This window comes from Xenopus tropicalis, chromosome 4 (assembly GCF_000004195.4).
Source record: "Xenopus tropicalis strain Nigerian chromosome 4, UCB_Xtro_10.0, whole genome shotgun sequence".
NCBI classification, from domain to species: Eukaryota; Metazoa; Chordata; class Amphibia; order Anura; family Pipidae; genus Xenopus; species Xenopus tropicalis.
The window spans coordinates 33,734,031-33,750,750 of NC_030680.2; the positions used below are offsets into that span (position 1 = coordinate 33,734,031).

At 36.6% G+C, this 16,720-nt stretch overlaps 3 long non-coding RNA genes across 3 annotated transcripts; 2 read left to right on the forward strand and 1 right to left on the reverse strand.

The window, feature by feature from the left end:
• The first annotated feature begins 417 nt into the window (after window positions 1-417).
• Window positions 418-588, forward strand: LOC116410349. Its single transcript, XR_004222314.1, has 2 exons — window positions 418-494; window positions 529-588. It is a non-coding gene; the product is annotated as an uncharacterized LOC116410349 (long non-coding RNA).
• Window positions 589-2,893: 2,305 nt separating this feature from the next.
• On the forward strand, window positions 2,894-3,198 carry LOC116410348. The gene is made up of 2 exons (XR_004222313.1): window positions 2,894-2,970; window positions 3,005-3,198. It is a non-coding gene; the product is annotated as an uncharacterized LOC116410348 (long non-coding RNA).
• Window positions 3,199-8,706: 5,508 nt separating this feature from the next.
• On the reverse strand, window positions 8,707-16,347 carry LOC105947280. The gene is made up of 2 exons (XR_004222312.1): window positions 11,447-16,347; window positions 8,707-11,108 (listed from the first exon to the last, which is right to left on the reverse strand). It is a non-coding gene; the product is annotated as an uncharacterized LOC105947280 (long non-coding RNA).
• Between the last annotated feature and the right edge of the window lie 373 nt (window positions 16,348-16,720).

Consider the following 16,720-nt stretch of genomic DNA (forward strand, 5'->3'; position numbering starts at 1 on the left):
CCGCTATGCCTGTGAGTAGAGTTCTTTGCTTTCTCACAAAACTGTTGGGAAATTCAGAAAAAAAACATCCACAAAGACACAATGCTTTACTGCCATTAAAGAAATAGCATACCTAATTATAGGAAGTCTTTCGTTATATATGGATCTCTTTGACACTTTTTTCTTCTAAATTGTCACGGGCTGATAAAAGAAGTACAGGCAAGATACAAAATGCAACACATTTCCAAGTCTTAAATTCCAGAAAATTGAAAGATAATCCTTTCTTACAAGACGTTGTCCTCTCCTGACCATATAGATGAGTTTCCGCTATGCCTATGAGTTGAGTTCTTTGCTTTCTCACAAAACTGTTGGGAAATTGAGAAAAAAAAACATCCACAAAGAAACAATACTTTAATGCCAGTAAAAAAAGAGCATACCTAATAATAGGAATTCTTTTGACCATTAGGTTCTCTTTGACATTTCTTCTTCTACTTTGTCACGGGCTGATAAAAGAGGTACAGGCATACCATACAAGGGCTGATAAAAGAGGTACAGGCATACCATACAAAATACAACACATCTCCAGAAGAGTAGACAAGTCTTAAATATAAAAAAATCTGCAAGATAATCCTTCCTTACAAGACGATGTCCTCTCCTGACCATTTAGATGAGTTTCCGCTATGCCTGTGAGTAGAGTTCTTTACTTTCTCACAAAACTGTTGAGAAATTCAGAAAAAAAAACATCCAAAAGGACATAATGTAGCATACAAAATGCAAAACATTTCAAAGTCTTAAATTCCAGAAAACTGCAAGATAATCCTTTCTTACAAGACGTTGTCCTCTCCTGACCATTTCAATGAGTTTCCACTATGCCTATGAGTAGAGTTCTTTGCTTTCTCACCAAACTGTTGGGAAATTCAGAAAAAAAACATCCACAAAGAAACAATACTTTAATGCCAGTAAAAAAAAACATACCTAATAATAGGAATTCTTTTGACCATTAGGTTCTCTTTAACTTTTCTTCTTCTACTTTGTCACGGGCTGATAAAAGAGGTACAGGCATACCATACAAAATACAACACATCTCCAGAAGAGTGGACAAGTCTTAAATATAAAAAAAATCTGCAAGACAATCCTTCCTTACAAGATGATGTCCTCTCCTGACCATTTAGATGAGTTTCCGCTATGCCTGTGAGTAGAGTTCTTTGCTTTCTCACAAAACTGTTGGGAAATTCAGAAAAAAAACATCCACAAAGACACAATGCTTTACTGCCATTAAAGAAATAGCATACCTAATTATAGGAAGTCTTTCGTTATATATGGATCTCCTTGACACTTTTTTCTTCTAAATTGTCACGGGCTGATAAAAGAAGTACAGGCACAAGATACAAAATGCAACACATTTCCAAGTCTTAAATTCCAGAAAATTGAAAGATAATCCTTTCTTACAAGACGTTGTCCTCTCCTGACCATTTAGATGAGTTTCCGCTATACCTATGAGTAGAGTTCTTTGCTTTCTCACAAAACTGTTGGGAAATTGAGAAAAAAAACATCCACAAAGAAACAATACTTTAATGCAAGTAAAAAAAGAGCATACCTAATAATAGGAATTCTTTTGACCATTAGGTTCTCCTTGACATTTCTTCTTCTACTTTGTCACGGGCTGATAAAAGAGGTACAGGCAGACAACACAAAGTACAACACATCTCCAGAAGACTTGACAAGTCTTAAATATGAAAAAACTGCAAGATAATCCTCTCTTACAAGACTACCTTTCCTGACCATTTAGATGAGTTTCCGCTATGCCTGTGAGTAGAGTTCTTTACTTTCTCACAAAACTGTTGAGAAATTCAGAAAAAAAAAACATCCAAAAGGACATAATGTAGCATACAAAATGCAAAACATTTCAAAGTCTTAAATTCCAGAAAACTGCAAGATAATCCTTTCTTACAAGTTGTTGTCCTCATCTGACCATATAGATGAGTTTCCGTTATGCCTATGAGTTGAGTTCTTTGCTTTCTCACCAAACTGTTGGGAAATTCAGAAAAAAAACATCCACAAAGAAACAATACTTTAATGCCAGTAAAAAAAAGCATACCTAATGATAGGAATTCTTTTGACCATTAGGTTCTCTTTGACATTTCTTCTTCTACTTTGTCACGGGCTGATAAAAGAGGTACAGGCAGACAACACAAAGTACAACACATCTCCAGAAGACTTCACAAGTCTTAAATATGAAAAAACTGCAAGATAATCCTCTCTTACAAGACTACCTTTCCTGACCATTTAGATAAGTTTCCGCTATGCCTGTGAGTAGAGTTCTTTACTTTCTCACAAAACTGTTGAGAAATTCAGAAAAAAAAACATCCAAAAGGACATAATGTAGCATACAAAATGCAAAACATTTCAAAGTCTTAAATTCCAGAAAACTGCAAGATAATCCTTTCTTACAAGTTGTTGTCCTCTCCTGACCATTTCAATGAGTTTCCACTATGCCTATGAGTAGAGTTCTTTGCTTTCTCACCAAACTGTTGGGAAATTCAGAAAAAAAACATCCACAAAGAAACAATACTTTAATGCCAGTAAAAAAAAGCATACCTAATAATAGGAATTCTTTTGACCATTAGGTTCTCTTTAACTTTTCTTCTTCTACTTTGTCACGGGCTGATAAAAGAAGTACAGGCAGACAACCCAAAGTACAACACATCTCCAGAAGACTTCACAAGTCTTAAATATGAAAAAACTGCAAGATAATCCTTTCTTACAAGACGATGTCCTCTCCTGACCATTTCAATGAATTTCCGCTATGTCTACGAGTAGAGTTCTTTGCTTTCTGACAAAACTGTTGGGAAATTGAGAAAAAAAACATCCACAAAGAAACAATACTTTAATGCCAGTAAAAAAAGAGCATACCTAATAATAGGAATTCTTTTGACCATTAGGTTCTCTTTGACATTTCTTCTTCTACTTTGTCACGGGCTGATAAAAGAGGTACAGGCATACCATACAGGGGCTGAAAAAAGAGGTACAGGCATACCATACAAAATACAACACATCTCCCGAAGAGTAGACAAGTCTTAAATATAAAAAAATCTGCAAGATAATCCTTCCTTACAAGACGATGTCCTCTCCTGACCATTTAGATGAGTTTCCGCTATGCCTGTGAGTAGAGTTCTTTGCTTTCTCACAAAACTGTTGGGAAATTGAGAAAAAAAAACATCCACAAAGAAACAATACTTTAATGCCATTAAAGAAATAGCATACCTAATTATAGGAAGTCTTTCGTTATATATGGATCTCTTTGACACTTTTTTCTTCTAAATTGTCACGGGCTGATAAAAGAAGTACAGGCAAGATACAAAATGCAACACATTTCCAAGTCTTAAATTCCAGAAAATTGAAAGATAATCCTTTCTTACAAGACGTTGTCCTCTCCTGACCATTTCAATGAGTTTCCACTATGCCTATGAGTAGAGTTCTTTGCTTTCTCACCAAACTGTTGGGAAATTCAGAAAAAAAACATCCACAAAGAAACAATACTTTAATGCCAGTAAAAAAAAACATACCTAATAATAGGAATTCTTTTGACCATTAGGTTCTCTTTAACTTTTCTTCTTCTACTTTGTCACGGGCTGATAAAAGAGGTACAGGCATACCATACAAAATACAACACATCTCCAGAAGAGTGGACAAGTCTTAAATATAAAAAAAATCTGCAAGACAATCCTTCCTTACAAGATGATGTCCTCTCCTGACCATTTAGATGAGTTTCCGCTATGCCTGTGAGTAGAGTTCTTTGCTTTCTCACAAAACTGTTGGGAAATTCAGAAAAAAAACATCCACAAAGACACAATGCTTTACTGCCATTAAAGAAATAGCATACCTAATTATAGGAAGTCTTTCGTTATATATGGATCTCCTTGACACTTTTTTCTTCTAAATTGTCACGGGCTGATAAAAGAAGTACAGGCACAAGATACAAAATGCAACACATTTCCAAGTCTTAAATTCCAGAAAATTGAAAGATAATCCTTTCTTACAAGACGTTGTCCTCTCCTGACCATATAGATGAGTTTCCACTATGCCTATGAGTAGAGTTCTTTGCTTTCTCACAAAACTGTTGAGAAATTCAGAAAAAAAAACATCCAAAAGGACATAATGTAGCATACAAAATGCAAAACATTTCAAAGTCTTAAATTCCAGAAAACTGCAAGATAATCCTTTCTTACAAGTTGTTGTCCTCATCTGACCATATAGATGAGTTTCCGTTATGCCTATGAGTTGAGTTCTTTGCTTTCTCACCAAACTGTTGGGAAATTCAGAAAAAAAACATCCACAAAGAAACAATACTTTAATGCCAGTAAAAAAAAGCATACCTAATAATAGGAATTCTTTTGACCATTAGGTTCTCTTTGACATTTCTTCTTCTACTTTGTCACGGGCTGATAAAAGAGGTACAGGCAGACAACACAAAGTACAACACATCTCCAGAAGACTTCACAAGTCTTAAATATGAAAAAACTGCAAGATAATCCTCTCTTACAAGACTACCTTTCCTGACCATTTAGATAAGTTTCCGCTATGCCTGTGAGTAGAGTTCTTTACTTTCTCACAAAACTGTTGAGAAATTCAGAAAAAAAAACATCCAAAAGGACATAATGTAGCATACAAAATGCAAAACATTTCAAAGTCTTAAATTCCAGAAAACTGCAAGATAATCCTTTCTTACAAGTTGTTGTCCTCTCCTGACCATTTCAATGAGTTTCCACTATGCCTATGAGTAGAGTTCTTTGCTTTCTCACCAAACTGTTGGGAAATTCAGAAAAAAAACATCCACAAAGAAACAATACTTTAATGCCAGTAAAAAAAAGCATACCTAATAATAGGAATTCTTTTGACCATTAGGTTCTCTTTAACTTTTCTTCTTCTACTTTGTCACGGGCTGATAAAAGAAGTACAGGCAGACAACCCAAAGTACAACACATCTCCAGAAGACTTCACAAGTCTTAAATATGAAAAAACTGCAAGATAATCCTTTCTTACAAGACGATGTCCTCTCCTGACCATTTCAATGAATTTCCGCTATGCCTATAAGTAGAGTTCTTTGCTTTCTCACAAAACTGTTGAGAAATTCAGAAAAAAAACATCCACAAAGACACAATGCTTTACTGCCATTAAAGAAATAGCATACCTAATTATAGGAAGTCTTTCGTTGTATATGGATCTCCTTGACACTTTTTTCTTCTAAATTGTCACGGGCTGATAAAAGAAGTACAGCCACAAGATACAAAATGCAACACATTTCCAAGTCTTAAATTCCAGAAAATTGAAAGATAATCCTTTCTTACAAGACGTTGTCCTCTCCTGACCATATAGATGAGTTTCCGCTATGCCTATGAGTTGAGTTCTTTGCTTTCTCACAAAACTGTTGGGAAATTGAGAAAAACAACATCCACAAAGAAACAATACTTTAATGCCAGTAAAAAAAGAGCATACCTAATAATAGGAATTCTTTTGACCATTAAGTTCTCTTTGACATTTCTTCTTCTACTTTGTCACGGGCTGATAAAAGAGGTACAGGCATACCATACAAAATACAACACATCTCCAGAAGAGTAGACAAGTCTTAAAAAATCTGCAAGATAATCCTTCCTTACAAGATGATGTCCTCTCCTGACCATTTAGATGAGTTTCCGCTATGCCTATGAGTTGAGTTCTTTGCTTTCTCACAAAACTGTTGGGAAATTGAGAAAAAAAACATCCACAAAGAAACAATACTTTAATGCCAGTAAAAAAAGAGCATACCTAATAATAGGAATTCCTTTGACCATTAGGTTCTCTTTGCCATTTCTTCTTCTACTTTGTCACGGGCTGATAAAAGAGGTACAGGCATACCATACAAAATACAAGACATCTCCAGAAGAGTAGACAAGTCTTAAATATAAAAAAATCTGCAAGATAATCCTTCCTTACAAGACGATGTCCTCTCCTGACCATTTAGATGAGTTTCCGCTATGCCTATGAGTAGAGTTCTTTGCTTTCTCACAAAACTGTTGGGAAATTGAGAAAAAAAACATCCACAAAGAAACAATACTTTAATGCCAGTAAAAAAAAGCATACCTAATAATAGGAATTCTTTTGACTATTAGGTTCTCTTTGACATTTCTTCTTCTACTTTGTCACGGGCTGATAAAAGAGGTACAGGCAGACAACACAAAGTACAACACATCTCCAGAAGACTTCACAAGTCTTAAATATGAAAAAACTGCAAGATAATCCTCTCTTACAAGACAATGTCCTTTCCTGACCATTTAGATGAGTTTCCGCTATGCCTGTGAGTAGAGTTCTTTGCTTTCTCACAAAACTGTTGAGAAATTCAAAAAAAAAACATCCAAAAGGACATAATGTAGCATATAAAATGCAAAACATTTCAAAGTCTTAAATTCCAGAAAACTGCAAGATAATCCTTTCTTAAAAGACGATGTCCTCTCTTGACCATTTAGATGAGTTTCCGCTATGCCTGTGAGTAGAGTTCTTTGCTTTCTCACAAAACTGTTGGGAAATTGAGAAAAAAAAAACATCCACAAAGAAACAATACTTTAATGCCAGTAAAAAAAGAGCATACCTAATAATAGGAATTCTTTTGACCATTAAGTTCTCTTTGACATTTCTTCTTCTACTTTGTCACGGGCTGATAAAAGAGGTACAGGCATACCATACAAAATACAACACATCTCCAGAAGAGTAGACAAGTCTTAAAAAATCTGCAAGATAATCCTTCCTTACAAGATGATGTCCTCTCCTGACCATATAGATGAGTTTCCGCTATGCCTATGAGTTGAGTTCTTTGCTTTCTCACCAAACTGTTGGGAAATTCAGAAAAAAAACATCCACAAAGAAACAATACTTTAATGCCAGTAAAAAAAAGCATACCTAATAATAGGAATTCTTTTGGCCATTAGGTTCTCTTTGACATTTCTTCTTCTACTTTGTCACGGGCTGATAAAAGAGGTACAGGCAGACAACACAAAATACAACACATCTCCAGCAGACTTCACCAGTCTAAAATATGAAAAAACTGCAAGATAATCCTTTCTTACAAGACGATGTCCTCTCCTGACCATTTCAATGAATTTCCGCTATGCCTATGAGTAGAGTTCTTTGCTTTCTGAAAAAACTGTTGGGACATTGAGAAAAAAAACATCCACAAAGAAACAATACTTTAATGCCAGTAAAAAAAAGCATACCTAATAATAGGAATTCTTTTGACCATTTGGTTCTCTTTGACATTTCTTCTTCTACTTTGTCACGGGCTGATAAAAGAGGTACAGGCAGACAACACAAAGTACAACACATCTCCAGAAGACTTCACAAGTCTTAAATATAAAAAAATCTGCAAGATAATCCTTTCTTACAAGACGATGTCCTCTCCTGACCATTTAGATGAGTTTCCGCTATGCCTGTGAGTAGACTTGTTTGCTTTCTCACAAAACTGTCGGGACATTCAGAAAAAAACAGCCACAAATACACAATGCTTTAATTCTATTAAAAAATAGCATACCTAACAATAGGAATTGTATTGACCATTGGGTCCTGTTTGACATTCCTTCTTCTACTTTGTCATGAGCTGATAAAAGAAGTACAGGCATACCATACAAAATACAACACATCTCTAGAAGACTAGACAAGTCTCAAATATAAAAAAACTGCAAGATAATCCTTTTTTACAAAACGTTGTCCTCTCCTGACCATTTAGATGAGTTTCCGCTCTGCATATGAGTTGAGTTCTTTGCTTTCTCACATTATATCAGCAGAAGGATACAATGTTTTACTTACATTAAAAAAAATAGCATTCCTAAATATAGGAATTCTTTTGACCATAGTGTTCTGTTTTACATTTTTATATCACTGGCTGATAAAAGAAGTATAGGTATCCAACAGAAAATTCAACACATCTCCACTAGACTCCACAAGTCTTACATTCGCAAAAAAAAAAAAATATAGGAAAATTCTTTCTTACAATACGACCCTCTCATGACTTCAAACTGGTTTTTTGTGTCATTTGTATGAGCTGTTGTGAGAGCTCAAGAGAATGGATACCAAAGATTTTTCATTTTGTCGTTGGGTAGAGTGCTTGACTTGATCTCAAAACTGTTTGGAACTCAGATGAAACACCCAAAGAAAATGCAGGTAATTTTTTTCATAATAGACAGTGTCCTCTTCTGATTTTAGTCTTTTGAGTTTCCATTCCATTCCATTCAGTGAGTTCTTTGCTTTTTCACAATACTGTTGGGAGAATCAGAACAAAAACCCACAAATACCCCATTTTTGACTTCTATTAAAAAATAGCATACCTTATAACTGGAATTCTTTTAACTCGGAGCAAACACCCACAAGGGCACAATTTTCTACTGCCATTTAAATTTTAAATGGTGTATCTGATTACAGAAATTATTTTACCTATATGTATTTTTCTTACACCCAGGGGCGCCTCTGCCATTAGGCGAGTTGAGAAACTCGCCTCAGGCGGCAGAAGCGCCCCAGTTACAAGGGGCGGCAAAAAGCCGCTCCTGGTAACTTTAAGAGCCGAATTTACGGTTTTTAAACCGGAAATTCGGCTCTTCTAGTGCAGAGAGCGCAATTGCGCTCTCTGCACTAGCGATCAGACCGCCCCCGGACCCGCTCCTGCGCTGGAGAGGTAAGCGCTGGATAAAACAACTACACATATAAATTATACATGGCTTTTATTACACCTTGCTTTGTAAATTCCATGCATACATTCAGGAATTAAATAATCTCTATCTGTAGTTCAGTGTTCTGTATTGCATAAGTATAGGTTTCAATAATTTCATAAAATAATCTCCATATGCAAACGCCCCTGCTTACACCTCCTTTGTCATTGGAACTAAGGAGAAGTGTCTGCTTTTGAGTCCTGCGCATCTTCTGAATACTGTATGGAAAGTCAAAGCAAACACCCACAAGGCATTTAGCCTTGTTTTATAGTATATTTCTAGACATTTTGCTAGTACTTCTTTACTATTCCATTTTCTCAGCTGTGGCCAGTGTTTCCGGAGGCTTCCCACTACAGTAAAAAGATTTAGCAAATACATAGTAGAACACAGATTTACCTCCTAAATGTTAACTGAAGCAAAAAGGCCAAACCTGATTAATAGATTTATTAGGCCCCTAGGTCCTGGAATTATTTATCTTGTGCTGAAAAGATCAAGCAGCACAATATTAGTTCAACCAACATAAAATAAAATAATTCCACAACACTATACAATTGTAATAATGTGGAGTTGCATTTCTAATTCCATTGCTTGACTGTTAAGAGTTGTTAATTAGCATTTAATTCCGGGATAAAATGCGTCTTTGGTGGATCTTTATCTAGAGACGCAGGAACAATTATCCACTTTTAAATAGGCAGAATTAAAAATAAAAATCTATTACAAGGACATCTAAAGGTCCCCATACCCCATCACTGGTGGGTGATATTGGGAGAATCCAGGATAATTTGATTGTTTGGTCCTGGGGCCAAACGATCGAATTATAACGATGGGCATAGGAAGTCAGTCTGGGGACCATATCAACGAGCCAATGCGGTCCCCGATCCGACTAGATTTTCTAACCTGCCCGATGAAGATCTGGCCGATTTCAGGCCAGATATCGGTCGGGCAGGCCCGTCGGTAGTGCCCGTACACGGCCCAATTAGCTGCCACTGCCGAACCGGTCTAAGGGACCGATATCGGCAGCTAGAATCGGCCCGTGTATGGGGACCTTAAGTCTAAAGTGATCACATTTTGTAAAAATATTAGCAGCCACTGGCTGAATCAAACAACTACACATATAAATTATACATGGCTTTTGTGATAACGTTTAAAAATAAAATGTGTTTCCCACCTTGCTTTATAAATTCCATGCATACATTCAGTAATTAAATAATCTCTATCTGTAGTTCAGTGTTCTGTATTGCATAAGTATAGGTTTCAATAATTTCATAAAATAATCTCCATATGCACATGCATTATTTAAATAAGGGTAGTGTTTCAGTTTGCACTAGATTCTGGTAGCATTCTCTTAAGATAGTGTTTGTAGTGTTAGAGCAGAAAAAAGCCCATGACACTAATAATTGTATAGACAAACAGAAGTAAAAAGATACTCTTTTGTTACATACTCGTGCTTAAAATTATTTATAATGCTCTGGCACGGTGATGGTGTAAGCACCTTGTGTGCCCTGGAGCTGCAAAGTTGTGATGGTCCTATTCAATGGAAGATTATTTATTACATTGCCTGTTAGTGGCAATATTACACATCACTACAAGGAAAACAGTGTTCTAGGAAAGAGTTACCCAGTTTATCAGGGTTTCAGTATTTTTAAGCTTCCCTTTTCAGGTATTAACAAAGTGCTTGTGTACTTGGGTATACCTTGTGTGCTGCAACTACATTAAGACCTTGTATTTTAGTATTCTTGCTTAAGGAAAATTATGGTCTATATGCTTTACACTTTTTATATTCCCATTACATTTGTTTCTCTCCAAAGTTAAGAGATACTCACAATAATTTACAATTCTGTCAATATGAAATTCACATAATTTCAGTGTTCGAGTTTCATGTTTTGGGAAACCTAAGTGAATTCAGAGTAACCATTCACAGGTTCCAGTAAGCACCCTAAAAGTTATTGAACCTTGACATTTGCTTGCATATCATTGTTACACCATCCTTGCCACCTATAAGACTGGGGTACACATGATATTGTTTGCATATAACTGCATTTCCCAGGCCTAGAAATTAATATTCAGTCAACTAAGTGGCATAAAATAATATGACATTTTGGAAACCAAGGAACCCTATACATTACTGATCCACAAAAGGTTTGCCCACCTTCCATGTGTTTTGCTTTCCTTGCATATAATCCTTCTAACACATTCCTTGCTTTTCATTTTTTTTTTGTTTGTTTTTTAAACTTACCCCACTATTCAACTTCTTCAGACTTGCGACTACTAAGCACATATTTGATAAACAGTTCAGCTGCTGCACATCCAGCCTTTGAGAGGGAAAAAATCCCTGATGCAGGAATATGAGCAAATGGAGTCTTCTTGTAGTTGGAACAGGCAGCAGAAAGCTTGACCCTGGGTGTTGAGTTAAAATGTACTTAATATAAATTATGATCAGTAAAATAGCACCTAGCCCCTCTTGCATTGAAAATAGTTTTTTTTTTTCTCTAGACCCCTTTAATATGCCACTTCAATGGGCAAATCATTATATACACAACAGAGACCTACATACGGTATGTTGTCTATATTCACAAAACCTTCTCATCACTCATAAAACTCTTAATACTCATTTACAGATGCACACAATGATGCAGTATCACAAAGTTGCTTGAACAATTATAATTCATTGGAAGATTGTTCTAAACATTTGTGTCTGTAAAGCACTGAGATATCTCCCTTTCATGTTCCCATACCTGTGGTCTTGAGTGAACTGGTTGCATGATCTTTACCAAACAGACCACCCCAAACTGAAGGCTGCTGTTGGCATCTGTAGGAATGGCACAAGCTCAAGTCCTCTCAGAAAGCAGATGAAATAGTCTACATTGGCAGAAATAAAAAAAACATTCCGGTATTTTTAGTTCTCACCCAAACCAGTTTTTTTTCTTTTTTATACCAACTTGGTATTTCAATCAAGGGATGAAAGTACTTCTGTTGCCATTGTGATCTTCTAGGTAAACCTGAGACCATGAAGGCCAATTTACCACAAATGGCTGCCTTTATGGTCAAGCAGCAATTAATGCTTTTAGCACAAACTGAGTACTTTTAATATTCAAATACAGTCTAATGCAGGGACCTTTTACACAGGTGAGCAACATTTAAATGGAAAAAGTGTTGTAGGAGCAACACAAGCATGAAAAAGGTTCAGAAGGGTGCCAATAAAGAACTATAATCGGCTACTTAATAGCTCCTATGTAGACTGGCAGCCTACAGTATGCTGTTTGGCATTATACTTGGTTTTTATGCAACCAAAACTTGCCTTTCTTACCAGAAATTAAAAAATGAGATTGTTCGAAACAATGTCCGTAAAGCACCGAGATATCTCCCTTTCATGTTCCCATACCTGTGGTCCTGAGTGAATTGGTTGCATGATCTTTACCAAACAGACCACCCCAAACTGAAGGCTGCTGTTGGCATCTGTAGCAATGGCACAAGCTCAAGTCCTCTCAGAAAGCAGATGAAATAGTCTACATTGGTAGAAATAAAAAAAGCATTCCGGTATTTTTAGTTCTCACCCAAACCAGGTTTTTTTTTTTTTACACCGAGTATTGACATATCACTCAAGGGATAAAAACTTCTGTTGCCATTGTGATCTTTTAGGTAAACCTAAGACCATGAAGGCCAATTTACCATGAATGGCTGCTTCTATGGCCAAGCAGCAGCTAATGTATTTAGCACAAACTGAGCACTTTTAATACTCAAATATAGTCTAATGCAGGGACCTTTTATACATACAACCCACATTTAAATGGAAAAAGTGTTGGGGGAGCAACACAAGCATGAAAAAGGTTCATAAGGGTGCCAAATACACTTGCCTTTCTTACCAGAAATTTAAAAATGAGCACCTGTATTAAGCCACTGGGAGCAACATCCAAGGGGTTGTGAGTAACATGCTGCTCACGAGCCACTGGTTGGGGGATCACTGGTCAAGTAAAAGGAAAGTTATGTTTAGACACATACAAAACCCTTGCATGGTGTGTGGCATCAGACGAAAATGTTAACTACTAAAGAAAAACTAAATTCAGGTGATTGGCATGTTTTTGTAAAGTGTTAGGTACAAAACGCCCACAGAGACATCTGTCAACTACATGAAATGTGTATATTGTTTTCCTTCTATACTTGTAGTCTTTAGCATCTCACCCCCCCCCCATTTTCCTTCATGCACTGCTTTGCCCCACTGTTTTACCTTGTAGTTGCTTTTACAAAGACCTCAAGATACCACAACAAAATTGATGTCAAGTATTCGTCAAGTCTTGCTTACGCAGATCAGGATAGTTATGTTCTTGAGAGGAATTTATAACCAAGGAGACCAGAAAGAGAGAAAGGATAACTGTTGGAGGGTACTTTTTATGCAAGTATGTTGTAATGCAAATATGTTTACGATGCTTAATTTGTTTCTGTGCATGGTTACACAATTGTCATGCAAGTTTGCAAAGTTAACCAGCTGGCATGGTCCAGTAATATTCTGCATACAAATTCAAGCACTGCTATAAACCAAAGCAGCAACACATTTGTTCTAAAACTATTAAATATATACTTGGTCAAGGGGTTCCCTGTAGTCATACAGCCAGCATTGCATGTGCAGACCATGACTAAGGAACATATAAAGGTATGCATACACATCCTCGAGCTGAAACAGTGCATTCCCTTTGAGTTGTATACATGTACCTTGTGCAGGGCTTAGGAGACCTTACCCAGCAAAAGAACCGCTGGCACAGAGGCCAAACCCTGACAAAAGTGTTATAACCTTCCTGGAACTGGATGTACGCAAACTGCCTTCTGCCTAGCAGAATTCGCTCAGATTCAGCCCACTTTAGTCTTTTTGGACTTTTCACCTCCACTTAGGATGCGCAACCTGCCCAAGGAAATGAAAGCAATGTTCAGATATTACCACACTTTCCTGTAGTATTAGGATATTTCAGTCATTCTGTAACCCAGGTCTGTATCATAGAAATCCTATCATTTGATCATGAAAGGAGAAATCTATACGGAAATAACCGGGTTATATTGTATTACATATTGTTTACTAGTGAGAACCATCATTTGTGTACTTAGCATTTAGTGGAGCCAATTCAGAGTAAGAAGCTGAGAGAAGGTGCTGTTTTTTCCAGGGCACTTCATACTCATCTGAAACACAGTTACTAGAAAGTGTTTATAACCAACAAAAAATAAAATGAGACGAAACAAATCAATCTGTAAATTTAATTTTGAAAATTGTTACACATAAAATGATAATCTGATACAATCAATTCTTACTTGTAAATACATTTAAGACTTTGCAGATGTCACAAGTCACTCAAAACCATTACTATCTGAAAAAAAAAACTACCTACGGAAACACTGGGAACAGCTGAACGCATTAATATTACAGATTTCATTAAGTTTCTACTCAAGCAAGAATGCAACAGCATAATTGAAGAAACTGCATGACAAAACTTGAAGTAATTACTAGTAAACTTGTTTACAGGGTCCCTATACTGCTTATAATGAGTAATGTGGAACTATACTACTAACAATTGTTAGCATTATTGTAGAATGTGTTATTTTAAAGAAAGTCTTGCCACAACTCTCCAAGAGACTACAATACACTGCTTAGTGGCAAGAATTCAATCATTTCTATTAGTGGTGCAAATCCTACAGAAGAGGGAGTAGGTAAAACGGTTATGAACAGGCTGGTTTAGTTTAATTCAAATGTGGGCTTAATTGGGCCAAAAAATGTAATGTAAGGGGTGGGGTTATTGCTTACCACGGGACTGACAGTACACTGCCATCACAGGGACCAAGCTGCATTGAAGATGAGGTATCAAAAGAAGCTATCCAATGACAACTGAACAAAATGGAAGCAAACTTGGTTAACATCTGAAAAATAATCCCATTTAATGGAAAAAAGGGTGAACTGTGGACTAAAATAAAAATCAGGGGAATGACATGTTAAATATTGCTATAGTAACACAAGCTGATTAAGACCGCTACTGCAGCATCCCTTTGACATACGGGACATGTCTCTTATAGACAATAGAGGGATCTGGTTTAGGTAAAAAAGACTAATGGTTAGTGAGGCCGATATCATCTGAAAGGATAAGAAAATTATATCAAATATCAAACATGCGCATACTATTCCTATATGAACACAGCTGAATAAAACAAACAAAAATACATATGAAAAGCAGCACAAAGTACGACAATACAATATTACCAATCTCAACTGAGAAGTAATAAAAAGTAAAAAAAATCTCAACTGAGAATAATAAGTAAAAAAAAAGTGGAATGTCCGTTCATTAGCGAGTATGTAGTTGAGTAATTGCAGTCCAGCAATGCATGACGTTGATCCGGTCTTTTTGCCGTCCATTCTGAATCCAATGGCATCAAAGAAGAAATACTGTCAGCTACTTTTACAGCACAACTTAACATATTTAATTACAATGCAACACTGTGCTACTGTGCCTTAGAAGCCCCGGACCTATATTTAGAAAAGTTATACAGGTATGGGATCAGTTATCTGGAAGCCCATTATCCAGAAAGCTCCGAGTTACGGAAAGCTTGTCTCAGACTATTTTAAACTTGATCCCAACTAAGATATAATTAATCCTTATTGGATGCAAAACAATCCTATTGGTTTAATTCATGTTTTATTGATTTTTTAATAGACTAGTTATGGGGATACAAATTATAGAAAGACCCCTAATCCAGAATACCCTTGGTCCCAAGTATTCTGAATAACAGGTCCTATACCTTTACCATGAAATCTGCATTAGGAACCCTTCCCCACAGCAAGGGAAATAAAGCCCATTTGAAATCTGGGTTTTATAAATAGCCATGATCATTAAGTTAATTCGGTATAAATGATTAGAAAGAAAAGGGGCTGAAAAAAAATTCAGGACAATAGAATACGCCTACATTGTACTAGACGCTCATATTACATTGTGGTTAATCTTAGAAATAACCACAGGTATCGTCATACAGATTTACGAGAACATTCTAGCCCCGCCCATAAAAGGTTGGGCAGCCATCTTGAATTTGGAAGGAATTTCATAGAGTTTAAAATGGCGACCGGCAGCCTAAGCCACGCCCACCTAAGAACCAGCAGGCGCCATTTTGTAGACTATCGCTAAGCCCGGCGAGACGTGGCAAATAAACCCACACTAACAGCGCGTTTAAGTCGCACAATATCACGTACCATAAGCGATTAAATATATAATAGCTATAGTTTCTCCCACTTGGTTTTCTAGCGAACTCGCTTAGTTTTAAACTGGCTGATACCGATACTTTCACTGTGCTCATTAAACAGAATCCCAACCCACTGAGAAAACTAAAGGCAGCCGCTGCGTTCTCTACTAATATATACAAAGAAATACATATATAACTAAGAAACAGGGAGGCACAATAGCACAGTATTGTAGCTAGTTATAAATACCTTCATATAGGGGCAGGTTCGCAAAACGCGTAAAAGTAGCTGACAGAAGAAAGCGATGGTTTTGAGTAAGACGGAACGCTGAAACAACAAAAAATAACTGCGAATGTTGAGGATTTTCTGCTGCTCGAAGTCTCCGCTCCTTCCCCTTCCACTCTTCAACAACAACTAAGCCAGCGTCTGCCAAGGGTTCCTTATATCACCTCGCCTTTGTGACGTAGGCTCAAACGGGACTGCCTTTGTGACGTAGTCAGTACATTGTGACGTAGGCAAGTATTCCTCCGCCGGAAACTTGTGGAAGTTCCGCAGAATTCGCACTATTTAACTTAATAAATGTATGGTTTCTGTGTTTTATTCATGCTACTATTATTTCTTCTTCCAAAAAAATGTGCGTTTTTGCATCACAGTTGTTTTTTGTTTAATTTCCGTACACTTCTACAGCGGTGCACTGATATCAACAGCTTTAAGGTTTGAAAATAGATCCGTCTGGAAAACCAGTTTGATCCGGCTGTGACTGGTTTCAGCAGTACAGCTGTCGCAATAGGGTTTGGGCAAATGT